Here is a 15,261-nt window from a genome sequence, read left to right as displayed (position 1 = left end):
GTTAGAGCTGTATACTGATCCAATTTAGAACTGTAGACTGGTCCAAGTTAAAGTTGTACACTGGTCCACATTAGAGCTGTATACTGGTCCATGTTGTAGCTGTATACTGGTCCACGTCAGAGCTGTATAAATGTTCACTCTAGAGCTCTATACAGGTCCAAGTTAGAGCTGTATAACGGTCCACGTTAGAGTTGTATACTGCTTCACTCTAGTGCTGTGTGCTGGTCCATGTTTAAGCTTTATTATGGTCCAAGTTAGAGCAGTATACTGGTCTAAGTAAGAGCTGTATACAGGTCCACGTTAGAGTTGTATACTGGTCCATGTTAGAGCTGTATACTGGTCCACGTTAGAGCTGTATACTGGTCCATGTTAGAGCTGTATACTGGTCCACGTTAGAGCTGTATACTGGTTCAAGTTAGAGTTGTATACTGGTCCAAGTTAGAGCTTTATACTGGTCCACGTTAGAGCTGTATACTTGTTCACTTTAGAGCTGTATCCTGGTCAAAGTTAGAGTATTATACTGCTCCATGTTAGAGCTGTATACAGGTCCAAGTTAGAGGTGTATACAGGTCCATGTTAGAGCTATACTGGTCCAAGTTAGAGCTGTATACTGGTCCACGTTAGAGCTGTTCACTGGTCCATGTTTTCTCTGTATTCTGGTCAAAGTTAGATCAGTATACTGGTCCACGTTAGAGCTGTATACTGGTACAGGTTAGAGCTGTATACTGGTCTAAGTTGGAGTTGTATACTGGTTCACTCTAGAGTTATATACTGGTCCACGTTCAAGCTGTATACTTGTCCAAGTTAGATCAGTATACTGGTCTAAGTTGGAGTTGTATACTGGTCCATGTTAGAGCTGTATACTGGTCCACGTTAGAGCTGTATACTGGTTCACTCTAGAGTTATATACTGGTCCTCGTTCAAGCTGTATACTTGTCCAAGTTAGATTTGTATACTGGTCTAAGTTGGAGTTGTATACTGGTCCACGTTAGAGCTGTATACTGGTCCATGTTAGAGCTGTATACAGGTACAGGTTTGAGCTGTATACTGGTTCAAGTTAGAGTTGTATACTGGTCCAAGTTAGAGCTGTATACTGGTCCACGTTAGAGCTGTATACTGGTCCACGTTAGAGCTTTATACTGGTCCACGTTAGAGCTGTATACTGGTTCACTCTAGAGTTATATACTGGTCCACGTTCAAGCTGTATACTTGTCCAAGTTAGATTTGTATACTGGTCTAAGTTGGAGTTGTATCCTGGTCCACGTTAGAGCTGTATACTGGTCCATGTTAGAGCTGTATACTGGTCCACGTTAGAGCTGTATACCGGTCCAGGTTAGAGCTGTATACTGGTCCACGTTAGAGCTGTATACTGGTCCACGTTAGAGCTGTATACTGGTTCACTCTAGAGTTATATACTGGTCCACGTTCAAGCTGTATACTTGTCCAAGTTAGATTTGTATACTGGTCTAAGTTGGAGTTGTATACTGGTCCACGTTAGAGCTGTATACTGGTCCATATTTGAGCTGTATACAGGTACACGTTAGAGCTGTATACTGGTTCAAGTTAGAGTTGTGTACTGGTCCAAGTTAGAGCTTTATACTGGTCCACGTTAGAGCTGTATACTGGTCCATGTTAGAGCTGTATACTGGTTCATTCTAGAGTTATATACTGGTCCACGTTCAAGCTGTATACTTGTCCAAGTTAGATTTGTATACTGGTCTAAGTTGGAGTTGTATACTGGTCCACGTTAGAGCTGTATACTGGTCCATGTTAGAGCTGTATACAGGTACACGTTTGAGCTGTATACTGGTCCACGTTAGAGCTGTATACTGGTCCAGGTTAGAGCTGTATACTGGTCCACGTTAGAGTTGTATACTGTTCCAAGTTAGAGTTGTATACTGGTCCAATTTAGAGCTGTATACTGGTCCAAGTTAAAGTTGTGTACTGGTCCACATTAGAGCTGTATACTGATCAAAGTTAGAGCTGTATACTGGTCCAAGTTAGAATTGTATACTGGTCCAATTTAGAGCTGTATACTGGTCCAAGTTAGAGTTGTCTACTGGTTGACGTTAGAGCTGTATACTGGTCCAAGTTAGAGCTATATACTGGTCCACGTTAAAGCTGGATACTTGTCCAAGTTAGAGCTGTATACTGGTCCACGTTAAAGCTGTATTCTGGTGCACGTTAGAGCTGTATACTGGTCCAAGTTAGAGTTGAATACTGGTCCACGTTAGAGCTTTTTACTGGTATACAGCTGTATACTGGTCCATGTTAGAGCTGTATACAGGTCCACTTTAGAGCTGTATACTGGTCCAAGTTAGAGTTGTATACTGGTCCAAGTAAGAACTGTATACTGGTCCAAGTTAGAGCTGTATCCTGGTCCAAGTTAGAGTTGTGTACTGGTCCATGGTAGAACTATATACTGGTTCACTCTAGAGCTGTATACTGGTCCACATTAGAGCTGTATACTGATCAAAGTTAGAGCTGTATACTGGTCCAAGTTAGAGTTGTATACTGGTCCAATTTAGAGCTGTATACTGGTCCAAGTTAGAGTTGTCTACTGGTTCACGTTAGAGCTGTATACTGGTCCAAGTTAGAGCTGTATACTGGTCCACTTTAAAGCTGGATACTTGTCCAAGTTAGAGCTGTATACTGGTCCACGTTAAAGCTGTATACTGGTCAACGTTAGATCTTTTTACTGGTCCACGTTAGAGTTGTATACTGGTCCAGGTTAGAGCTTTATACTGGTATACAGCTGTATACTGTTCCATGTTAGAGTTGTATACTGGTCCACTTTAGAGCTGTATATCGGTCCACGTTAGAGCTGTATACTGGTCCAAGTTAGAGTTGTAGCCTGGTCCAAGTTAGAGCTGTATACTGGTACATGTTAGAGCTGTATACTGGTCCAAGCTAGAGTTGTATACTAGTCCATATTTAAGCATTATTCTGGTCCAAGTTAGAGCTGTATACTGGTCTAAGTAAGAGCTGTATACTGGTCAACGTTAGAGCTGTATACTGGTCCACGTTAAAGCTGTATTCATGTCCAAGTTAGAGCAGTATACTGGTTTAAGTAAGAGCTGTATACTGGTCCAAGTTAGAGCTGTATACTGGTCCACGTTAAAGCTGTATACTTGTCAACATTTGAGCTTTATACTGGTCCATGGAAGAACTATATACTGATTCACTCTAGAGCTGTATACTGGTCCAAGTTAGAGCTGTATCCTGGTACACATTAGAGCTGTATACTGGTGCAAGTTAGAGCTGTATACTGGTCCAATTTAGAGCTGTATACTGGTCCAAGTTAAAGTTGTATACTGGTCCACATTAGAGCTGTATATTGGTCAAAGTCAGAGATATATACCAGTTCATTCTAGATCTGTATACTGGTCCAGGTTAGAGCTGTATACTGGTCCACGTTAGAGCTGTATACAGGTCCAAGGTAGAGCTGTATAGTGGTCCAAATTAGAGCTGTATACTGGTCAAAATTAGAGCTTTATTCTGGTCCACATTATACTGGTGCAAGTTCGAGCTGTATACTGGTCCACGTTAAAGTTGTATACTTGTCCAACATTAGAGCTGTATACTGGTACAAGTTAAAGTTGTATACTGGTCCACATTAGAGCTGTATACTGATCAAAGTTAGAGCTGTATACTGGTCCATGTTAGAGCTAAATACTGGTCCAAGCTAGAGCTGTATACTGGTACAATTTAGAGCTGTATACTAGTCCACGTTAGAGCTTTATCCTGGTCCACGTTAGAGCTTTATACTGGTCCAAGTTAGAGCAGTATACTGGTCTAAGTAATAGCTGTATACTGGTCCAAGTTAGAGCTGTATACTGGTCCATGTTAGAGCTGTATCCTGGTCCTAGTTAGAGTTGTATACTGGTCCATGTTAGAGTTGTATACCGCTCCAAGTTAAAGTTGTATTCTGGAACACATCAGACCTGTATACTGGTTCAAGTTAGAGTTGTATACTGGTCATATTTAGAGCTGTATACTGGTCCACGTTAGAGCTGTATACTGATCAACTTTAGAGCTGTATTCTGGTCCACATTAGAGCTGTATACTGGTGCAAGTTAGAGCTGTATACTGGTCCAAGTTAAAGTTGTATACTGGTCCATGTTAGAGCTGTTTACTGGTCCAAGCTAGAGCTGTATACTAGTCCATGTTTAAGCATTATTCTGGTCCAAGTTAGAGCTGTATACTGGTCTAAGTAAGAGCTGTATACTGGTCAACGTTAGAGCTGTATACTGGTCCACGTTAAAGCTGTATTCATGTCCAAGGTAGAGCTGTATACTGGTCTAAGTAAGAGCTGTATACTGGTACTAGTTAGAGCTGTATATTGGTCAAAGTTAGAGATATATACCGGTTCATTCTAGATCTGTATACTGGTCAAAGCTAGAGCTGTATACTAGTCCATGTTTAAGCTGTATTCTGGTCCAAGTTAGAGCTGTATACTGGTCCACGTTAGAGCTGTATCCTGGTCCTAGTTAGAGTTGTATAGTGGTCCATGTTAGAGTTGTATACCGCTCCAAGTTAAAGTTGTATTCTGGTAAACATCAGACCTGTATACTGGTTCAAGTTAGAGTTGTATACTGGTCATAGTTAGAGCTGTATACTGGTCCACGTTAGAGCTGTATACTGATCAACGTTAGAGCTGTATTCTGGTCCACATTAGAGCTGTATACTGGTGCAAGTTAGAGCTGTATACTGGTCCAAGTTAAAGTTGTATACTGGTCCACATTAGAGCTGTATATTGGTCAAAGTTAGAGATATATATCGGTTCATTCTAGATCTGTATACTGGTCTTCGTTGGAGCTGTATACTGGTCCAAGTTAGAGTTGTACACTGGTCCAAGTTAGAGTTGTATACTGGTCCATGTTAGAGTTGTATACTGGTCCACTTTAGAGCTGTATACCGGTCCACGTTAGAGCTGTATACCGGTCCAAGTTAAAATTGTATTCTGTTCCACATCAGAGCTGTATACTGGTTCATGTTAGAGTTTTATACTGGTCCAAGTTAGAGCTGTATACTGGTGCAAGTTAGAGTTGTATACTGGTCCAAGTTAGAGTTGTATACTGGTCCACTTTAGAGCTGTATACCGGACCACGTTAGAGCTTTATACTGGTTCACTCTTGAGCTGTATACTGGTTCACTCTAGAGCTGTATACAGGTTCAAGGTAGAGTTGTATAGTGGTCCAAATTACAGCTGTATACTGGTCAACATTAGAGCTGTCTTCTGGTCCACATTAGAGCTGTATACTGGTGCAAGTTAGAGCTGTATCCTGGTCCTAGTTAGAGTTGTATAGTGGTCCATGTTAGAGTTGTATACCGCTCCAAGTTAAAGTTGTATTCTGGTACACATCAGTCCTGTATACTGGTTCAAGTTAGAGTTCTATACTGGTCATAGTTAGAGCTGTATACTGGTCCACGTTAGAGCTGTATACTGATCAACGTTAGAGCTGAATTCTGGTCCACATTACAGCTGTATACTGGTGCAAGTTAGAGCTGTATACTGGTCCAAGTTAAAGTTGTATGCTGGTCCACATTAGAGCTGTATAGTGGTCCAAGTTAAAGTTGTATGCTTGTCCACATTAGAGCTGTATACTGATCAAAGTTAGAGCTGTATTCTGGTCCACATTAGAGCTGTATACTGGTGCAAGTTAGAGCTGTATACTGGTCCAATTTAGAGCTGTATAGTGGTCCAAGTTAAAATTGTATACTGGTCCACATTAGAGCTGTATATTGGTCAAAGTTAGAGATATACACCGGTTCATTCTAGATCTGTATACTGGTCCACGTTGGAGCTGTATACTGGTCCAAGTGAGAGTTGTATACTGGTCCACTTTAGAGCTGTATACCGGTCCACGTTAGAGCTGTATACCGGTCCAAGTTAAAGTTGTATACTGGTCCAAGTTAGAGTTGTATCCTGGTCCATGTTGGAGTTGTATACTGGTCCACTTTAGAGCTTTATACTGGTCCACGTTAGAGCTGTATACTGGTCCAAGTTAGAGTTGTATACTGGTCCAAGTTAGAGTTGTATACTGGTCCACTTTAGAGCTGTATACCGGTCCATATTAGAGCTGTATACTGGTCTATGTTAGAGCTGTATACTGGTCCAAGTTAGAGCTGTATACTGGTCCAAGTTAGAGTTGTATACTGGTCCACTTTATAGCTGTATACTGGTCCAAGTTAGAGCTGTATCCTGGTCCAAGTTAGAGCTGTATACTGGTCCATGTTAGAGCTGTATACTGGTCCAAGCTAGAGCTGTATACTGGTCCAATTTAGAGCTGTATAGTGGTCCAAGTTAAAGTTTTATACTGGTCTATATTAGAGCTGTATATTGGTCAAAGTTAGAGATATATAATGGTTCATTCTAGATCTGTATACTTGTCCACGTTGGAGCTGTATACTGGTCCAAGTTAGAGTTGTATACTGGTCCACTTTAGAGCTGTATACCGGTCTACGTTAGAGCTGTATACTGGTCCACATTAGAGTTGTATACTGGTCCAAGTTAGAGTTGTATAGTGGTCCACTTTAGAGCTGTATACCGGACCACGTTAGAGCTGTATACTGGTTCACTCTAGAGCTGTATACTGGTCCAAGTGTGAGTTGTATACTGGTCCAAATTTGAGCTGTATACTGGTCAACATTAGAGCTGTATTCTGGTCCACATTAGAGCTTTATACTGGTGCAAGTTAGAGCTGTATACTGGTCAAATTTAGAGCTGTATACTGGTCCAAGTTAAAGTTGTATACTGGTCCACATTAGAGCTGTATATTGGTCAAAGTTAGAGATATATACCGGTTCATTCTAGATCTTTATACTGGTCCAAGTTAGAGCTGTATCCTGGTCCAAGTTAGAGCTGTATCCTGGTCCAAGCTAGAGCTGTATACTAGTCCATGTTTAAGCTGTATTCTGGTCCAAGCTAGAGCTGTATACTGGTCCATGTTTTAGCTGTATTCTGGTCCAAGTTAGAGCTGTATACTGGTCTAATTAAGAGCTTTATACTGGTCCAAGTTAGAGCTGTATACTGGTCCACGTTAGAGCTGTATACTGGTCCAAGTTAGAGTTGTATACTGGTCCAATTTAGAGCTTTATACTGGTCCAAGTTGGAGTTGTATACTTGTCCAATTTAGAGCTGTATACTGGTCGAAGTTAAAGTTGTATGCTGGTCCACATTAGAGCTGTATACTGATCAAAGTTCGAGCTGTATTCTGGTCCATATTAGAGCTGTATACTGGTGCAAATTAGAGCTGTATACTGGTCCAATTTAGAGCTGTATAGTGGTCCAAGTTAAAGTTTTATACTGGTCCACATTAGAGCTGTATATTGGTCAAAGTTAGAGATATATAACGGTTCATTCTAGATCTGTATACTGGTCCACGTTGGAGCTGTATACTGGTCCAAGTTAGAGTTGTATCCTGGTCCACTTTAGAGCTGTATATCGGTCCACGTTAGAGCTGTATACTGGTCCACATTAGAGCTGTATATTGATCAAAATTAGAGATATATACCGGTTCATTCTAGATCTTTATACTGGTCCAAGTTAGAACTGTATCCTGGTCCAAGTTAGAGCTGTATACTGGTCCACGTTAGAGGTGTATACTGGTCCAAGTTAGAGTTGTATACTGGTCCACGTTAGAGCTGTATACTTGTCCACGTTTTAGCTGTATACTGGTCCATGGTAGAACTATATACTGGTTCAATCTAGAGCTGTATACTGGTCCAAGTTAGAGCTGTATTCTGGTCAAAGTTAGAGTTGTATACTGGTCCATGGTAGAAGTGTATACTGGTCCACGTTAGAGCTGTATACTGATCCAATTTAGAACTCTATACTGGTCCAAGTTAAAGTTTTATACTGGTCCACATTAGAGCTGTATACTGGTCCATGTTGTAGCTGTATTCTGGTCCAAGTTAGATCAGTATACTGGTCTAAGTTAGAGCTGTATACTGGTCCACATTCGAGCTGTATACTGGTCCACGTTAAAGCTGTATACTGGTACAAGTTAGAGTTGTATACTGGTCCAATTTAGAGCTGTATACTGGTCTAAGTTAGAGTTGTATACTGGTCCATGTTAAAGCTGTATACTGGTCCATGTTAGAGCTTTATACTGGTCCGTGTTAAAGCTGCATACTTGTCCACGTTTTAGCTGTATACTGGTCCATGGTAGATCTATATACTGGTTCACTCTAGAGCTGTATACTGGTCCAAGTTAGAGCTGTATCCTGGTCCAAGTTAGAGTTGTATATTGGTCCATGGTAGAACTGTATACTGGTCCACGTTTTAGCTGTATACTGGTCCATGGTAGAACTATATACTGGTTCAATCTAGAGCTGTATACTGGTCCAAGTTAGAGCTGTATTCTGGTCAAAGTTAGAGTTGTATACTGGTCCATGGTAGAAGTGTATACTGGTCCACGTTAGAGCTGTATACTGATCCAATTTAGAACTCTATACTGGTCCAAGTTAAAGTTTTATACTGGTCCACATTAGAGCTGTATACTGGTCCATGTTGTAGCTGTATTCTGGTCCAATTTAGATCAGTATACTGGTCTAAGTTAGAGCTGTATACTGGTCCACATTCGAGCTGTATACTGGTCCACGTTAAAGCTGTATACTGGTACAAGTTAGAGTTGTATACTGGTCCAATTTAGAGCTGTATACTGGTCTAAGTTAGAGTTGTATACTGGTCCACGTTAAAGCTGTATACTGGTCCATGTTAGAGCTTTATACTGGTCCGTGTTAAAGCTGCATACTTGTCCACGTTTTAGCTGTATACTGGTCCATGGTAGATCTATATACTGGTTCACTCTAGAGCTGTATACTGGTCCAAGTTAGAGCTGTATCCTGGTCCAAGTTAGAGTTGTATATTGGTCCATGGTAGAACTGTATACTGGTCCACGTTAGAGCTGTATACTGATCCAATTTAGAACTGTAGACTGGTCCAAGTTAAAGTTGTACACTGGTCCACATTAGAGCTGTATACTGGTCCATGTTGTAGCTGTATACTGGTCCACGTCAGAGCTGTATAAATGTTCACTCTAGAGCTCTATACAGGTCCAAGTTAGAGCTGTATAACGGTCCACGTTAGAGTTGTATACTGCTTCACTCTAGTGCTGTGTGCTGGTCCATGTTTAAGCTTTATTATGGTCCAAGTTAGAGCAGTATACTGGTCTAAGTAAGAGCTGTATACAGGTCCACGTTAGAACTTTATACTGGTCCAAGTTAAAGGTGTATACAGGTCCATGTTAGAGCTATACTGGTCCAAGTTAGAGCTGTATACTGGTCCAAGTTAGAGCTGTATACTGGTCCACGTTAGAACTTTATACTGGTCCAAGTTAAAGGTGTATACAGGTCCATGTTAGAGCTATACTGGTCCAAGTTAGAGCTGTATACTGGTCCAAGTTAGAGCTGTATACTGGTCCACGTTAGAGCTGTTTACTGGTCCATGTTTTCGCTGTATTCTGGTCAAAGTTAGAGCTGTATACAGGTACACGTTAGAGCTGTACACTGGTTCAAGTTAGAGTTGTATACTGGTCCAAGTTAGAGCTGTATACTGGTCCACGTTAGAGCTGTATACTTGTTCACTTTAGAGCTGTATCCTGGTCAAAGTTTGAGTATTATACTGCTCCATGTTAGAGCTGTATACAGGTCCAAGTTAAAGGTGTATACAGGTCCATGTTAGAGCTATACTGGTCCAAGTTAGAGCTGTATACTGGTCCAAGTTTGAGCTGTATACTGGTCCACGTTAGAGCTGTATACTGGTCCAGGTTAGAGCTGTATACTGGTCCACGTTAGAGCTGTATACTGGTTCACTCTAGAGTTATATACTGGTCCACGTTCAAGCTGTATACTTGTCCAAGTTAGATTTGTATACTGGTCTAAGTTGGAGTTGTATACTGGTCCATGTTAGAGCTGTATACTGGTCCATGTAAGAGCTGTATACAGGTACAGGTTAGAGCTGTATACTGGTTCAAGTTAGAGTTGTATACTGGTCCAAGTTAGAGCTGTATACTGGTCCACGTTAGAGCTGTATACTGGTCCACGTTAGAGCTGTATACTGGTCCAAGTTAAAGGTGTATACAGGTCCATGTTAGAGCTATACTGGTCCAAGTTAGAGCTGTATACTGGTCCAAGTTAGAGCTGTATACTGGTCCACGTTAGAGCTGTTTACTGGTCCATGTTTTCGCTGTATTCTGGTCAAAGTTAGATCAGTATACTGGTCCACGTTAGAGCTGTATACTGGTCCACGTTAGAGCTGTATACTGGTCCACGTTAGAGCTGTATACTGGTTCACTCTAGATTTATATACTGGTCCACGTTCAAGCTGTATACTTGTCCAAGTTAGATTTGTATACTGGTCTAAGTTGGAGTTGTATACTGGTCCACGTTAGAGCTGTATACTGGTCCATGTTAGAGCTGTATACAGGTACACGTTAGAGCTGTATACTGGTCCACGTTAGAGCTGTATACTTGTTCACTTTAGAGCTGTATCCTGGTCAAAGTTTGAGTATTATACTGCTCCATGTTAGAGCTGTATACAGGTCCAAGTTAAAGGTGTATACAGGTCCATGTTAGAGCTATACTGGTCCAAGTTAGAGCTGTATACTGGTCCAAGTTTGAGCTGTATACTGGTCCACGTTAGAGCTGTATACTGGTCCAGGTTAGAGCTGTATACTGGTCCACGTTAGAGCTGTATACTGGTTCACTCTAGAGTTATATACTGGTCCACGTTCAAGCTGTATACTTGTCCAAGTTAGATTTGTATACTGGTCTAAGTTGGAGTTGTATACTGGTCCATGTTAGAGCTGTATACTGGTCCATGTAAGAGCTGTATACAGGTACAGGTTAGAGCTGTATACTGGTTCAAGTTAGAGTTGTATACTGGTCCAAGTTAGAGCTGTATACTGGTCCACGTTAGAGCTGTATACTGGACCACGTTAGAGCTGTATACTGGTCCAAGTTAAAGGTGTATACAGGTCCATGTTAGAGCTATACTGGTCCAAGTTAGAGCTGTATACTGGTCCAAGTTAGAGCTGTATACTGGTCCACGTTAGAGCTGTTTACTGGTCCATGTTTTCGCTGTATTCTGGTCAAAGTTAGATCAGTATACTGGTCCACGTTAGAGCTGTATACTGGTCCACGTTAGAGCTGTATACTGGTCCACGTTAGAGCTGTATACTGGTTCACTCTAGATTTATATACTGGTCCACGTTCAAGCTGTATACTTGTCCAAGTTAGATTTGTATACTGGTCTAAGTTGGAGTTGTATACTGGTCCACGTTAGAGCTGTATACTGGTCCATGTTAGAGCTGTATACAGGTACACGTTAGAGCTGTATACTGGTCCACGTTAGAGCTGTATACTTGTTCACTTTAGAGCTGTATCCTGGTCAAAGTTTGAGTATTATACTGCTCCATGTTAGAGCTGTATACAGGTCCAAGTTAAAGGTGTATACAGGTCCATGTTAGAGCTATACTGGTCCAAGTTAGAGCTGTATACTGGTCCAAGTTTGAGCTGTATACTGGTCCACGTTAGAGCTGTATACTGGTCCAGGTTAGAGCTGTATACTGGTCCACGTTAGAGCTGTATACTGGTTCACTCTAGAGTTATATACTGGTCCACGTTCAAGCTGTATACTTGTCCAAGTTAGATTTGTATACTGGTCTAAGTTGGAGTTGTATACTGGTCCATGTTAGAGCTGTATACTGGTCCATGTAAGAGCTGTATACAGGTACAGGTTAGAGCTGTATACTGGTTCAAGTTAGAGTTGTATACTGGTCCAAGTTAGAGCTGTATACTGGTCCACGTTAGAGCTGTATACTGGTCCACGTTAGAGCTGTATACTGGTCCAAGTTAAAGGTGTATACAGGTCCATGTTAGAGCTATACTGGTCCAAGTTAGAGCTGTATACTGGTCCAAGTTAGAGCTGTATACTGGTCCACGTTAGAGCTGTTTACTGGTCCATGTTTTCGCTGTATTCTGGTCAAAGTTAGATCAGTATACTGGTCCACGTTAGAGCTGTATACTGGTCCACGTTAGAGCTGTATACTGGTCCACGTTAGAGCTGTATACTGGTTCACTCTAGATTTATATACTGGTCCACGTTCAAGCTGTATACTTGTCCAAGTTAGATTTGTATACTGGTCTAAGTTGGAGTTGTATACTGGTCCACGTTAGAGCTGTATACTGGTCCATGTTAGAGCTGTATACAGGTACACGTTAGAGCTGTATACTGGTTCAAGTTAGAGTTGTATACTGGTCCATGTTAGAGCTGTATACTGGTCCACGTTAGAGCTGTATACTTGTTCACTTTAGAGCTGTATCCTGGTCAAAGGTAGAGTATTATACTGCTCCATGTTAGAGCTGTATACAGGTCCAAGTTAAAGGTGTATACAGGTCCATGTTAGAGCTATACTGGTCCAAGTTAGAGCTGTATACTGGTCCAAGTTTGAGTTGTATACTGGTCCACGTTAGAGCTGTTCACTGGTCCATGTATTCCTTGTATTCTGGTCAAAGTTAGATAGGTATACTGGTCCACGTTAGAGCTGTATACTGGTCCAGGTTAGAGCTGTATACTGGTCCACGTTAGAGCTGTATACTGGTTCACTCTAGAGTTATATACTGGTCCACGTTCAAGCTGTATACTTGTCCAAGTTAGATTTGTATACTGGTCTAAGTTGGAGTTGTATACTGGTCCATGTTAGGGCTGTATACAGGTACAGGTTAGAGCTGTATACTGGTTCAAGTTAGAGTTGTATACTTGTCCAAGTTAGAGCTGTATACTGGTCCACGTTAGAGCTGTATACTGGTCCACGTTAGAACTTTATACTGGTCCAAGTTAAAGGTGTATACAGGTCCATGTTAGAGCTATACTGGTCCAAGTTAGAGCTGTATACTGGTCCAAGTTAGAGCTGTATACTGGTCCACGTTAGAGCTGTTTACTGGTCCATGTTTTCGCTGTATTCTGGTCAAAGTTAGATCAGTATACTGGTCCATGTTAGAGCTGTATACTGGTCCACGTTAGAGCTGTATACAGGTCCACGTTAGAGCTGTATACTGGTTCACTCTAGAGTTATATACTGGTCCACGTTCAAGCTGTATACTTGTCCAAGTTAGATTTGTATACTGGTCTAAGTTGGAGTTGTATACTGGTCCACGTTAGAGCTGTATACTGGTCCATGTTAGAGCTGTATACAGGTACACGTTAGAGCTGTATACTGGTTCAAGTTAGAGTTGTATACTGGTCCAAGTTAGAGCTGTATACTGGTCCACGTTAGAGCTGTATACTGGTCCAGGTTAGAGCTGTATACTGGTCCACGTTAGAGCTTTATACTGGTTCACTCTAGAGTTATATACTGGTCCACGTTCAAGCTGTATACTTGTCCAAGTTAGATTTGTATACTGGTCTAAGTTGGAGTTGTATACTGGTCCATGTTAGAGCTGTATACTGGTCCATGTTAGAGCTGTATACAGGTACAGGTTAGAGCTGTATACTGGTTCAAGTTAGAGTTGTATACTGGTCCAAGTTAGAGCTGTATACTGGTCCACGTTAGAGCTGTATACTGGTCCACGTTAGAGCTGTATACTGGTCCAAGTTAAAGGTGTATACAGGTCCATGTTAGAGCTATACTGGTCCAAGTTAGAGCTATATACATGTCCAAGTTAGAGCTGTATACTGGTCCACGTTAGAGCTGTTTACTGGTCCATGTTTTCGCTGTATTCTGGTCAAAGTTAGATCAGTATACTGGTCCACGTTAGAGCTGTATACTGGTCCACGTTAGAGCTGTATACTGGTCCACGTTAGAGCTGTATACTGGTTCACTCCAGAGTTATATACTGGTCCACGTTCAAGCTGTATACTTGTCCAAGTTAGATTTGTATACTGGTCTAAGTTGGAGTTGTATACTGGTCCATGTTAGAGCTGTATACTGGTCCATGTTAGAGCTGTATACAGGTACAGGTTAGAGCTGTATACTGGTTCAAGTTAGAGTTGTATACTGGTCCAAGTTAGAGCTGTATACTGGTCCACGTTAGAGCTGTATACTGGTCCACGTTAGAGTTGTATACTGGTCCAAGTTAAAGGTGTATACAGGTCCATGTTAGAGCTATACTGGTCCAAGTTAGAGCTGTATACTGGTCCAAGTTAGAGGTGTATACTGGTCCACGTTAGAGCTGTTCAGTGGTCCATGTTTTCGCTGTATTCTGGTCAAAGTTAGAGCTGTATACTGGTCGAGGTTAGAGCTGTATACTGGTCCACGTTAGAGCTGTATACTGGTTCACTCTAGAGTTATATACTGGTCCACGTTCAAGCTGTATACTTGTCCAAGTTAGATTTGTATACTGGTCTAAGTTGGAGTTGTATACTGGTCCATGTTAGAGCTGTATACAGGTACAGGTTAGAGCTGTATACTGGTTCAAGTTAGAGATGTATACTGGTCCAAGTTAGAGCTTTATACTGGTCCACGTTAGAGCTGTATACTGGTCCACGTTAGAGCTGTATACTGGTCCAAGTTAAAGGTGTATACAGGTCCATGTTAGAGCTATACTGGTCCAAGTTAGAGCTGTATACTGGTCCAAGTTAGAGCTGTATACTGGTCCACGTTAGAGCTGTTTACTGGTCCATGTTTTCACTGTATTCTGGTCAAAGTTAGATCAGTATACTGGTCCACGTTAGAGCTGTATACTGGTCCACGTTAGAGCTGTATACTGGTTCACTCTAGAGTTATATACTGGTCCACGTTCAAGCTGTATACTTGTCCAAGTTAGATTTGTATACTGGTCTAAGTTGGAGTTGTATACTGGTCCACGTTAGAGCTGTATACTGGTCCATGTTAGAGCTGTATACAGGTACACGTTAGAGCTGTATACTGGTTCAAGTTAGAGTTGTATACTGGTCCAAGTTAGAGCTGTATACTGGTCCACGTTAGAGCTGTATACTGGTCCAGGTTAGAGCTGTATACTGGTCCACGTTAGAGCTGTATACTGGTTCACTCTAGAGTTATATACTGGTCCACGTTCAAGCTGTATACTTGTCCAAGTTAGATTTGTATACTGGTCTAAGTTGGAGTTGTATACTGGTCCATGTTAGAGCTGTATACTGGTCCATGTTAGAGCTGTATACAGGTACAGGTTAGAGCTGTATACTGGTTCAAGTTAGAGTATTATACTGGTCCAAGTCAGAGCTGTATACTGGTCCACGTTAGAGCTGTATACTGGTTCACTCTAGAGTTATATACTGGTCCACGTTCAAGCTAT

This window comes from Aulostomus chinensis, chromosome 3 (genome assembly GCF_037954235.1).
Source record: "Aulostomus chinensis isolate RoL2024-O1b breed Wild chromosome 3, RoL_Achi_v1.0, whole genome shotgun sequence".
In the NCBI taxonomy this organism is placed as follows: domain Eukaryota; kingdom Metazoa; phylum Chordata; class Actinopteri; order Syngnathiformes; family Aulostomidae; genus Aulostomus; species Aulostomus chinensis.
Note: the sequence above shows the minus strand (reverse complement) of the source record.